This window comes from Rattus norvegicus, chromosome 4 (genome assembly GCF_036323735.1).
Source record: "Rattus norvegicus strain BN/NHsdMcwi chromosome 4, GRCr8, whole genome shotgun sequence".
Classification (NCBI taxonomy): Eukaryota; Metazoa; Chordata; class Mammalia; order Rodentia; family Muridae; genus Rattus; species Rattus norvegicus.
The window spans coordinates 101209910-101222216 of NC_086022.1; the positions used below are offsets into that span (position 1 = coordinate 101209910).

Genomic DNA, 12307 nt, shown 5'->3' on the forward strand with positions numbered 1-12307 from the left:
AGAGAGACACCTAACAATAATAAAGGCAACATTCAGCAAGTCTATAACCAATATTGCATTAAAAGGAAAGAAACTCAAAACAATTCTATTATAATCAGGAACACAGAAAGGTTGTTCATTCTCCCCATGTCTATTAAACATAGCACATGAAATTTTAGCCAGAGCAATTGAAAAACTAATAGATCAAAGGATATAAGATGGAAAAGAGGAACTCAAAGTTCTACTCATAGATGATACGATAATATGCAATAAGACCTTCATCAGGATAGGAGGATTGTAGGGCCATAGAGAAGATAGCAAAGTGAAAGAGGCTCTTGGATCTTGAAAAGTGTAAAATGATGGTCCTTAGTGAGGGAACAGAAGGTAAATAAAAACAAGGTGGAAAGGGTGTAAAGGAGAATCAGAGGATGCAAATTATTTGAGAGGGGATCTAAGAAAATAGAAGCTTATTTCAAAATAGGGAAATCACCATCACTGTTCTCAAGCTATACTACAGTGTAATATAGATACAAACTATATGGTGTTGGTACAGAGACAGATAGGTCGATGAATGTAATTGAATTGAAGACCCAGAATTCAAACCAAAAATTTACAAACACTTGACTTTGGCAAAGAAGTACAAAATATACAATGGAGACATCTATATCAGGATCCTATCAGCTTGCACTTCATGTATTCAGCAATACTTTCTGTGTTTTGTGGCTGTATAGGAACTATATGTGCTGGATCCCCAAGTGTGAGGCTCTCCAGAACAGGACAAATATAGAAGAGGATGCTGACAGCCAACCATTGAACTGAGAGCAGGGTCCACAATTGAGAAGTTAGAGGAAGAATTAAAGGAGCCTGAAGGGGTTTGCCACCCCATAAGAACAACAATATCAACCAACAAGAGCTTCCAGGGACTACACAATCATCCGAAGAGTATACATGGATAGACCCATGGCTTCAGCTGCATACATAGCAGAGGATGGCCTTATTGAGCATCAATGGGAGAAGAAGCCCCTTGTCCTGCCAAGACTGGAAGCCCCAGTGTAGGCAAATATCAGAGTGCACAGGAGGGAAGGGGGAAGTTATGTGGAGAAACACCCTCATAAAAGCAGGGGAAGGGGGAATGGGACAGGATATTTAAGGAATGGAAAGCAGGAAAGGAGAAAACATTTTAAATATAAATAAAATTCCAATAAGAAGCCAATTAAAAAGCCAATATACTTCATAAAGTCCAGTTTAATAAAGATGGACAAAAAGAAATATATCTAATAAATTTTTAAAAAGCCAATAAACATTAAAATCTAATTATGAATTTCAAAAATATATATACAATGAAAAATAGAAAGTATCTTCAATAAATGGTGCTGGTGTAAGTGACAGTATGTACAGAAATGAAAATAGATCCATATATATGTATGTATATATATATATATATGTGTGTGTGTGTGTGTGTGTGTGTGTGTGTGTGTGTGTGTGTGTGTGTATCATCTTACACATAGCACAGTTCCAATGAATCAAAGACCTCAAAATAAAATAAGATACACTGACTCTAAAAGAAGAGAAAGTGGGAAAGAGCTTCCAACTCCTTGAGAAAGGGAGAAATATTCTAAAAAGGACCCAGTGGGTCAGGCTCCAAGATTAAGAATTGATAAATGGAACCTCATGAAATTTAAAAGCTTCTGTAAGGCAAAGGACATACTCAATAGAACAAACTGGCAACCTACAGATTGAGAAAAAAATCTTCACTAACCCCACATCTGATAGTGGGCTAATCTTCAAAATATATAAATAACTCAATAACCTCCAGAAAATCAAACAACCCAATCAAAATATGGTCTTCAGAACTTAACAGTGTATTCACAACAGAAGAATTGAGAATAGCTGAAAAGCACTTAAAGAATCCTGAGTGAGGTAATCCAATGACAGAAAAACACACATGGTATGCAGTCAGCAGATGTTTTACTCCTTCTTTAAAAGGGGAAAAACAATACCCTTGGGAGGGTATAGGGAGGCAAAGTTTAGAACAGAGGCTGGAGGAACGCCCATACAGATCCTGGCCCACATGTGGTCCATACACATACACCCACCAAAATAGATAAGATGGAGGAAGCAAAGAAGTGCAGGCTGACAGAAACCAGGTGTAGATCTCTCTTGAGAGACACAACCAGAATATGGCAAACACATAGGCGAATGCCAGCAGCAAACCATGGAACTGAGAACAGAGCTGAAAGGGCCTGAGACCCCATATGAACAACAGTGCGAACCAACCTGACCTTCCAGGGACTAAGTCACTTCCCAAAGACTACATACATGGACTGATCCTGGGCTCCAACTGCATAGGTAGCAATAAATAGCCTAGTAAGTGCCTCAGTGGAAGGGAAAGAAGCCATTGGTCCTGCCAAGGCTGGACCACCAGTGAACCTGTTTCTTTGGGGAGGGCGGCAATGTGGGGAGAATAGGGGGGAACACCCATACAGAAGGGGAGAGGGAGGGGCTAGGGGAATGTTGGCATGGAAACCAGGAAAGGGAAAAACACTTGAAATGTAAATAAGAAATACCTAATTTAATAAAGATAAAAAAAGAACAGTTTAGCAAATAAAGAAGGTTCATTAAAAAAAAAAAGAAGAAGAAGAAGAAGCGTTCAAAGTCCTTTATAGAGGAATGGCTAAGACCAAAACCTCAGGTGACATCACTAGTTGACAAGAATGTCAAAAAGGAGGAATACACTTCCATTGATGGTGGGATTGCAAACTGGTACAAGCATTCTGGAAATCAATCCTGACATTCTTCAGAAAACTGGAAATAGATCTACCTGAAGACCCAACTATACCACTCATGGGCATATACACAAAAGATGTACCATGCCACAGGCACATGTGTTCCATTATGTTCATAGCAGCCTTATTGGTGATACCAAGAACCTGGAAGCAAGCCAATTGTACCACATGGAAGAATAGAAACAAAAAATATGGTTAATTTACACAATGGAATAGTATTCAGATAGTAAGAAGAAGGACATCATGAATTTTGAAAGCAAATGATTAGAACTAGAAAATATAATTCTGAGTGAGGTAACATAGACCCAAAAGTACATGCATGGTATGTACTCACTAATGAGTGGATATTAGCCAAAAATGCAGAATACTCAGGGTATAATCCAAAGAACTCAAGATGGTTAGTAAGCAGAAGTGTCCAAGTTAGGATACCTGAATCCCAATTAGGAAGAAGAAGAAAGCTGTAACAGTGGTCAGAGGGAGGGGGCAATCTTGGTGGGAGTGGAAGATGGATGAGAAAAGAGGAACATGATAAGGTATTGTAGAGGGGGGCAGGAGTGAAGCCCTGAGGGCTAGTACAAAAAATAGAAAGAGGAAACCTTGGGAGGTAGAAGGTAGAAGGATCATCTAGAATGCACCAGTGACCTAGCAGGTGAGAGACTCTCAGAACTCAGAGAAAGGGACCTTAGATGAAATTCCCAAGAGTGGAGAGAGGGAAATTGTTCAGTCCACCTCTAGTGGAAAGTCAGGGCATCAAGTCAAGAGATGGGTTGCCATATCCCAGTCAAGAACTCTGAACCAGAATTCTCACTGTTAAAAGAAATGCAGGAACAAAAATGGAGAAGAGATTGAGGGATAGGAGGTGAGGCCCAAATTGGATCCGGGGCAAGGGGAGGCTCTAAGGCCTCACATTATTGCTGATGGTATGTTGTGTTTACAGTCAGGAACTGAGCATGGCTGCCCTCTGAGAGGGCCATAGAAGCAGAAAGAATCAGAAAGAGGTACTTAAACCCGAGCAACGGACAGAAGGAACTGCAGTTATTCCAGCCGGTTTGACAACTCTCTCCCAGAAACCAGTTGACCATAAAGTTATATTAAAATCTTAGAGAACAACTTTGAGAAACAGGAAGCTTTCCTAGGAACTAGCAGACCATAAAGTTAAACAATCTTAAGAAACAGGAAGAAGCGGGGTTGGGGATTTAGCTCAGTGGTAGAGCGCTTGCCTAGGAAGCGCAAGGCCCTGGGTTCGGTCCCCAGCTCCGAAAAAAAAAAAAAAAGAACCAAAAAAAAAAAAAGAACCAAAAAAAAAAAAAAAAAGAAAAGAAACAGGAAGAAGCTTCTCCTTGTGATTTTTTCACTTGTATTCTAGACATTTTCCAATGACACTCTCCCTACCCCCTTGGGTTGTGGTTTCTTCCTTTAAATTCCCCTTCTTTTAGCTACAGGGAACCCCTGTGCCCCTTTGTGGGATATGAGTCTCGACTCCAGAGCACTAGTTCCTGTCAATAAACCTCTTGTAAATTACAGCAAGGATGATCTTACTTGAGTTCTTGGGGTGCCCCATCATTCTGAGACTTGAGTGAGGGTCTCCCTGCTCCAGGGGTCTTTCAGTATGATGAGGTGGGAGTAGAAGAACATCCTTTTGGAGATGGGGAAGGAGAAATGGGATGAAGAATTGTTGGAGGGTGCACTGTGAAGGCGAGATATCAACTTTTCTGTAAAACAATAAACAAACAAACACACAAACAAAACACTAAATGGAACATTGTGGAAAAGGACCAGAAAGTTTGTAAGAGCCAGAGGATGGGAAACTTTGCTTTGAGATTTTATTTCCTAATGACTTCAGAAGGTATAACCATTTAGTTTTGTCAACAAGGGTGCAGAGAATACCTGGAAGAGAATGGGGGACAAGAGATGCAAAGAAGAACACAAGACAAGAGTCTGATCAACGTGACAATTTTATTTTTCCCAAGTCTGAATTTATACCATAACAGGGGTAACAGAGGGAGGGGGGAGTATGACACATTTGTGCAGGCCAAGGATATAGTTCTTGTGGTCAGGCAATTGGCTGACATGAACAGAATGTCAGAAAGATCACAGGTTTGTCATATCTATTAGTCAACAGGATGTTGATTTTTCAGAAAGCTTACAGGTTTGTTATGTTGGGCATCTTGACATCAGATATATTTCTCAGCAAAAGTCACAACTTTATCATATCATTATTCATCTTGACCACCAGATTAGTATTAGTCTTCTGCAGCTGGCTGGGGATTTTCCATGAACCCAGTCATACTTAACTCTAACTATACTATTAACATCAGTAATGGAGGGTTTTAAGGGCATTGCTCCCAACATAGTTTCACCAACATGACTAGCAAATGACACCAGAAGAAAGAGCACAGTAATTAACATGTCAAAACACATGTAGGAAGTCCAAGAAACTCAACCCCACATAAGGAATTGAAGACAACAGACTAAGTGAAGGAACAGGAGGGGCGGTCCTCCCAAGGGTAGAACAGATTTACTAGTTGTTCACTGACCAAAGGTCAGCCATGAATATAGACAAATATATAACAGTATATAGACGCAACAGGTTACATTTATGAATACATATGCATAAACATGCATGTGTACATATGCATATATATTCAAATATACAAGTTTGCATTTAAAAACATTTGGTGGAATAATGCCATAAATTTGATGGAGATAGACGGTGATTATATGTGAAGTTTTGGAGTGAGAAAGGGGAATGCAGACATTTGACAATTAAATTATATTCTCAAATCTAAACAAACAAGTAAGAAGAAAGGCAAGATAAGGCATTGTTGACATTCAGGGAAACATGAGAGAAGTGTTCTAAAATCTATATCATTTGTATCAGCATAGGTAACTAATATGTGAAGTTTTGAGTGCTTTGGTCATGGACTGTACTTTTGTTGCCGTAAACAATTTAAGCTTTTATTTATCAAGTTTAAGACTACAAAGGGCAAGATGCTTAACTAAGTGATAGATGCTTGCCTGTCATACACACTATGTTGCCTTTGACACTAGGCTCTCTCTCTCTCTCTCTCTCTCTCTCTCTCTCTCTGTCTCTCTCTCTCTCTCTCATTTCCTTTCATTCTCTCTCTTTCACATACACACAAATTACAGTGTAATCATTTTAGTGAATGTGCCTTCCATGTGCTAAAATTTTATAAAATATACATTAATTCTTCTTGCTACAGTTTTATCATTGACAATTTATGTACTAATTTGTAAAGAACCCACACTTTCTATGAAATAAAACTGTGAATAAGAGTATTCAATTTTCTTCTAAAATCATTTTATTTTTCACAATGATCCTATATACAGAGGCCTTCAACATCATGTTAATGTCAAGGTCATGATCTCCATGACCTTATCGTGATTATATCAGGGACATAATCAGAAAATTCTGTTATGGGGTTCCATATATCCTGTGTTTCATTGACTTCTCTGTGCATGTGAGAGTAAACTAGTCTATCGTGACTTTGCAAATAAAATAATTTATTGATTAAAATTAAAATATCAATTTTTGGGTATGGAGGTTAGATAGGTGACAGGCCTATATAGAGCCCATATAATTAAGGTTTGTTTTCCTATGAGTCATCCAGACTCTATTTTTTACTTCTGTTTTAGGATCAATATACATTTCTCTCTTCTATCCTCAGTAATGCTTGCTGTTGTTGACTCCAGTTGTTTTATCAAACCCTGAGGCAAACACCAATCTCCATATGCTCCTCCTATTCAATAACCTATGGAGACAAATTCTTAAATACAACAAACCCAAGTAGGTTTGCTTTTGCAATGTCCATGTCAGTGTTCTGTATTCAGGTCTTCCAGAGGCTCTCCTATATCATATTAAGCATTCGAAGCATACATTTAACAAATTCAGTTATCTCCCATACTAGTTGTGAAAGTCTAGCTGAATTTTCTTTTTTTTTTACTCATACTAAGACAGTTCTATCCATCCAAGTATACAAGTATCAAATATCATCATTCTCATGTTTATTTCTATCACTAATGCCTATTCTTATTCATTGTCTGTCAGTCTGTGTTTCAAGTGGTTCAAATGAGGTCACCCATCAGGAATTAGTTTTCCTCCTTTTACTTCAGATTACAACACTTTTGTAACAAAGAAGTATATTACACTGTTTAAGTCCTTCCTTGTCACTCAGACTCAATGCACTTCTAGAATTTAAGCAGCTCAAGTGTAAACTATCTCCTCTTTATTATAGTTTTATGTACCAGGGCATTGTAAAGGATGCAATGTTCAGTGATGAAATTTGAATTTTCCTTGAAATAAAGAAACCTAGAGGATACTCTTTATCACTACAATACCTAAGTGGTAATTTGAATGAATTGGCACCCATAAACTCACAAGTTTGAATGTTTGATCCTTTTTGGTGAAACTGTTTGGAAATAATTAGGAGGCATAGTTTTTTGGCAGAAGTATATCGTTAAATGAGATAGGACATTAAGAGAGAGAGAGAGAGAGAGAGAGAGAGAGAGAGAGAGAAATTTCTGCCATCTCCTGTTCCCTTTCTGCCTCCTGCTTGTGGATTAAGATATTCACTCTGAGGTATTCCTGAGCTAACTCGACATCTGAAATCATGAGCCTCATTAAAGACATTGTTTTATAACTTATCCTGCTTATTACAACAATTGAAACAAAAGTGAATAGAATACCAGGATTCCACATGAGAGTAGGAATCTGAACATAAGATACAACCAATATTTTCAGAAGTAAATAAATGAAGGGGGTGGATGCCAACAGATTCCTAGTTTACTTTTGCTCACTTGCTCTTGTAACACTAACTTGTGGGTTCAGAGTCTTCATGGTTTCTTTTCGGTCAAAGTGAATTGATTTCATGTACATAGAAAAAATAGAAGATTACTGGAAGAGAAGAACAGGTATTGTTTATTTTTGGTTTGGCTCATGTATTTTTTTGGAGACCTAGACTTTATTCTGCTCTTTCAGGCTTCTATAACACTTCTGAGAAATCCTATGTTGGTCACAAAGTTATTAAATTCCATCCACAATTTTTCAATATGGGAATATATAAAAACACTCTAAAGCTTGGCACTGTACATTGCATATGTATGTATTTACATATATATGACTAAATGTTTACATACACATGTTTTTAAAACCATATATAGCCAAAAACATACAAAAGACATATATGTATATACTTAGAAATGTAAAATTTTGCACCAATTAAGGATACTAAAATGGAAAAAGGATCATGAATGACAAAAACAATATCATGTTCACTTTCATAGGTGTATCTTATAATTGAACTGTTTGGTTTGAATGCTTAACTTTAAGTCTGTAAGGATGGAAATGAGGAATGTGTGATGAGAGCAGGATTGAGGAGAAGCCTTAAGGAGAAGAGAAGACAGTAGAACATGTGTGATGTGAAGGTAGACAGTGAGGATACTAGGGACAAAAGACTTTCAATAGGGAAAGGGCGAGGAATGGGGGAGAGGAGAGTATGTTGAGGAATAATCCCAGTTAAATCTGCATGACAAAACACTTCAGGAAACACTTTATTCTCTAACTATATATTATTTCTTTTGAAAAGATGAAGTGTTTACTTCAGGATTTGAAGCAACACAATCCATTGTATCTGATCAAGTATGATAAGAGTTTAATGGAAAACAAAGAAATAATTATTGGTACTTGATTCATTTTCATTTCTCTGGTCTGTTTGCCAGTATGTAGAAGGATGACATACTCTTTCCTTGTGGGTCTTTAGAAATTCCAACAAAGTGCACCCAGAAGACTTGTCATTCCAAAGGCAGTCAAATGGACAAGATTAATGACCATGCCAGATACATACATAAAGACAGAATCAATGTAGCACACTTATTGATGGATAATGTTTTCCTACATGCCACAGGTTACTAAACAATGAACCTAACATCATGAATAAGAATCCTTATTTTAAGAAACAATCCGAAGCCACAGTATCACTACAGATGTTGTCAGTTTTCTTGCATGACCTGCAGAACTAGGTCATAAATCAGTATTGCTAAAGAAACCATACATTTTGATTGCAGAATATAGAGAAATCTTTGTGAAATTTGACTGATAATATTCTGGCTAGCTACCTGTTATAATTCTGTATGGTCTACAGAAAACATCTCATGATAAAATGAATTATCAAGTTGTGGTTAAGTATGGACTGGACTTCACAATCTACTAAGATGGACATCTGCTTTATCAGGATGCTTACTAGTACTATGTACCATAATAAAAGGTTTACCTTGAGCTTTCTGCTTACATCTGAGAACCGTTCTCTGGCATAGAAATAGTGTTTGGTATTAAAAGGAGTGTCAACAGTACATATTTTAGGAAGTCATACATCCTATGAGGTAACTTATAACAGATATTTTCCTCAGTATTCATGATGTCAAATTGGCTTCTGCATAGTTGTTTCTATATCTATAGACTCTTGGTATTATCAGTCTAATTAGAGAATACCCTTTTGGTAGTGGGCAGTATTTAATAAAGATTCAGATAAGAAAAGTGCTAAGAATAACTGTAAAATGTTTATACTTACCTTTAATGGCATATTAAGACTATTATCATTCCTCATGCTCAAGCAATATATCACTACATAATGAAGAATGAAGAACCAGAAGACAGCATTGAATTCTGTGAAACAGTGAATTCTGGACATTATCACTACTTGCCCATTATCCCTGTCACTATCAGCCCAAGACATATATTCAGTTAGATATATCACTATTTCTTCATACATTAGGGAGGGGCTGCTGTCTCCCAATTCCTCACTGATAGGGGATTAACAGGTAATGGTTATTGGAAAATAATGTGATATTCTCTACACTTTTTTAGATATTGGTAAGCGGCCATGTTCCAGGAAATCATGTGCGATTACTGATCATTCAAGCAAAGGCAAATTAACTGCCTGAGTTAAAAAGAAAAGAGAAGAAAAGAAAAGAAAAGAAAAGAAAAGAAAGGAAAAAGGAAAAATAAGGAAAATAAATTGTAGATGGAGGGATATTGTTAGAAACAAAATATCCAATTACAATAAATTTTCAGAAATAAAGGAAAAATAAGCATTCTCTAAAAACAAATTAATGCTAATATAATCTGAAAAGTTGTTAACATTAAATTCATGAAAATTCTCAAAAGTGAAGGAAAAAAGAAATTTTCATAATTTAAAAAACAAAAAAACCATAAAAATTTATGAACCTTAATTAATACATGCTTTACCACTCTATACGTTCTTGAAATAAAATCTTGAATCAAAATGGGTAGTAAAGCTGGATGAAGAAAACAACATGGGCTTATCAGAAAAGAAACACTTCATGAGTCAAGACAATTTCTGAAACTAGGGAGTTAGTGAATAGAATTCATTAAAGTAGAAAAATGAAAGTAAGATATGGAAAAATCATATTAATAAAAAGACAAAAAGCATAAAATGTGACAAGTGAATTAAGCATTTAGTAAAGTAGACAGTTTAAACAAAAGAGACACCTCAGTCTCCTGTCAGTTTTACTAGATAATGTTAAGTGAGAAACCACACAAAAGGGATGTAAGACCAGAATGTGTTTTCATTCAGCTTTATGTTCTTCATTGCTGGTTGCTAAGATGGTAGTTGTTTACTCTTCTCCTGAGGAAGATCCAAAATTGTTATTGCAGCTGAGAAGATCAACACCGCATAACTCATATGATATTATGAAGGCAGTCATGCTCACGCCCACAGCTGCAAAGAATAATCTGGATTTCTTTTGCATCTCTCTTGCAATGATGAGTAACATCTAAGCACGGACGTTTTTGTTGGAGTATAAATCACTGTGGGAGGTAAATGTGTACTTTGTAAGCAGTAATAAACTCCCAAATCCTCAGACTCTACTCTGCTGATTTTGAGTATGAAATCTGTCTCTGACCCGCTGCCACTGAACCTATCTGGGACTCCAGAAAATCGGTTGGAAACTTTGTAGAGGAGAAGCTGAGGTAACTGTCCTGGCTTCTGCAGGTACCAATGCAAATGGGTATTTCCATTACTCTCTACAAGGCTCTGACTAGATCTGCAAGAGATAGAGGCTTGATCCCAAGGCTGACAGGCAGGGAGAGTGGAGTTTGTGTCATCACAACATCACTTCTGGAAGCTGAAATAATGAAAGTGAAGTACAAAAGTTATGAACAAGCACACAGACATTTATTTCTTTCTCTTTTTTTGTATTTACTTCAACAGACGTTTATTTTTTCATACATCATTTTATGCATTACAATTTTCTCTTAAACAAAATAAGTTAATTGAAAGTCCTATTAAACTTTTGGACATAAATTATATTATTTCAATGTGATATATGTGTCACAATTTGTTTTTATAGCATGAGTTTACTCTCATCTGTATCTTCCCTTACAGTACTCAACCAAATAGGCCTTATCTTTAAGGATAAAACCTGTCTGTCTTCTCATACATGGGCACAGCACATGTGATCATCAGTGACACCCAGAGCTCAAACTTCCTACCAATTCTCCTTTCTTAATTCCCTCTGTCCTTACCAGGAATCCACAACAACAGCAGCACCAAGAGATGAACAGTCAGCTTCATTTTGAGGAAGCAGCTTGAGGAGAATGATAATTCAGAAGTTAACTACTGAGTTTTTAATCTGAGACTAGCAAGGAGGGTCCTCCCTAGGGAGCAATATGCAAAGAGCCAAGTAAGTTTTGCAGTATAAAAAGGGAATAATCACACATAATTCTCATGACTGAAAAAATCAAATGAAATACCATTCATATCTGGGGTGATGATAGGAAAAATTTAATTTTGATGGGAAAGAACATGCTAAAAACTGTCAATATGAGCATCATAGACTATAAGTACTATATTACAGAAATGCACGGGGTCGTGGAAGAAAAATGAAGGGCCATTTATGCATACATTGTGTATGTGTTGAATAACTATGTTTATGTTCATCTGAAATCTTTGTCATGAAAAATATGTTATTTTTAGAATAATAAACATAGACATTAGGAACTGCCATTGCTATGTTTTCTTGAATGCAACAAGTTGATTTCCAGAGTGGTTGTAAGAATTTGTACATCTACCACAAATAGAGAAGTGTTCCCTTAGTGGAAAACCCTCTCCGGCATGAACTGTCTCATCAGTTTTTATCCTAAGCCATTCTCATGGGTATAAGGAGGATCCTTGAGCAGATTGGGTTCCTGAACATGTGAGATCTTTTCATCTTCTGACATGATCGTCAATTTCTTTTTTCAGAGACTTGAAGTTCTGTTCATATAGGTCTTTCACTTGCTTGCTTAGAGTTTCACCAAAATATTTTATATTAATTTTGGTTTTTTCAAAAGGTGTTATTTCCCTGATTTCTTACTCAGCCCATTTACCATTTATATAAAGATGGCTGGTTGATTTTGTGTCCAAACAGCTGAAGGTGTTTTTCTGGTGTGGGAGTTCTCTGATAGAGTGTTTGGGGAACCTTACATATACTATCATATCATCTCCATGTTGCAACACTTTAGA

General features: G+C 36.7%; 1 pseudogene; it reads right to left on the minus strand.

The window, feature by feature from the left end:
* Positions 1-10269: 10269 nt before the first annotated feature.
* Igkvl-ps10 (immunoglobulin kappa variable like, pseudogene 10) lies at positions 10270-11377 on the minus strand (annotated as a pseudogene).
* Between the last annotated feature and the right edge of the window lie 930 nt (positions 11378-12307).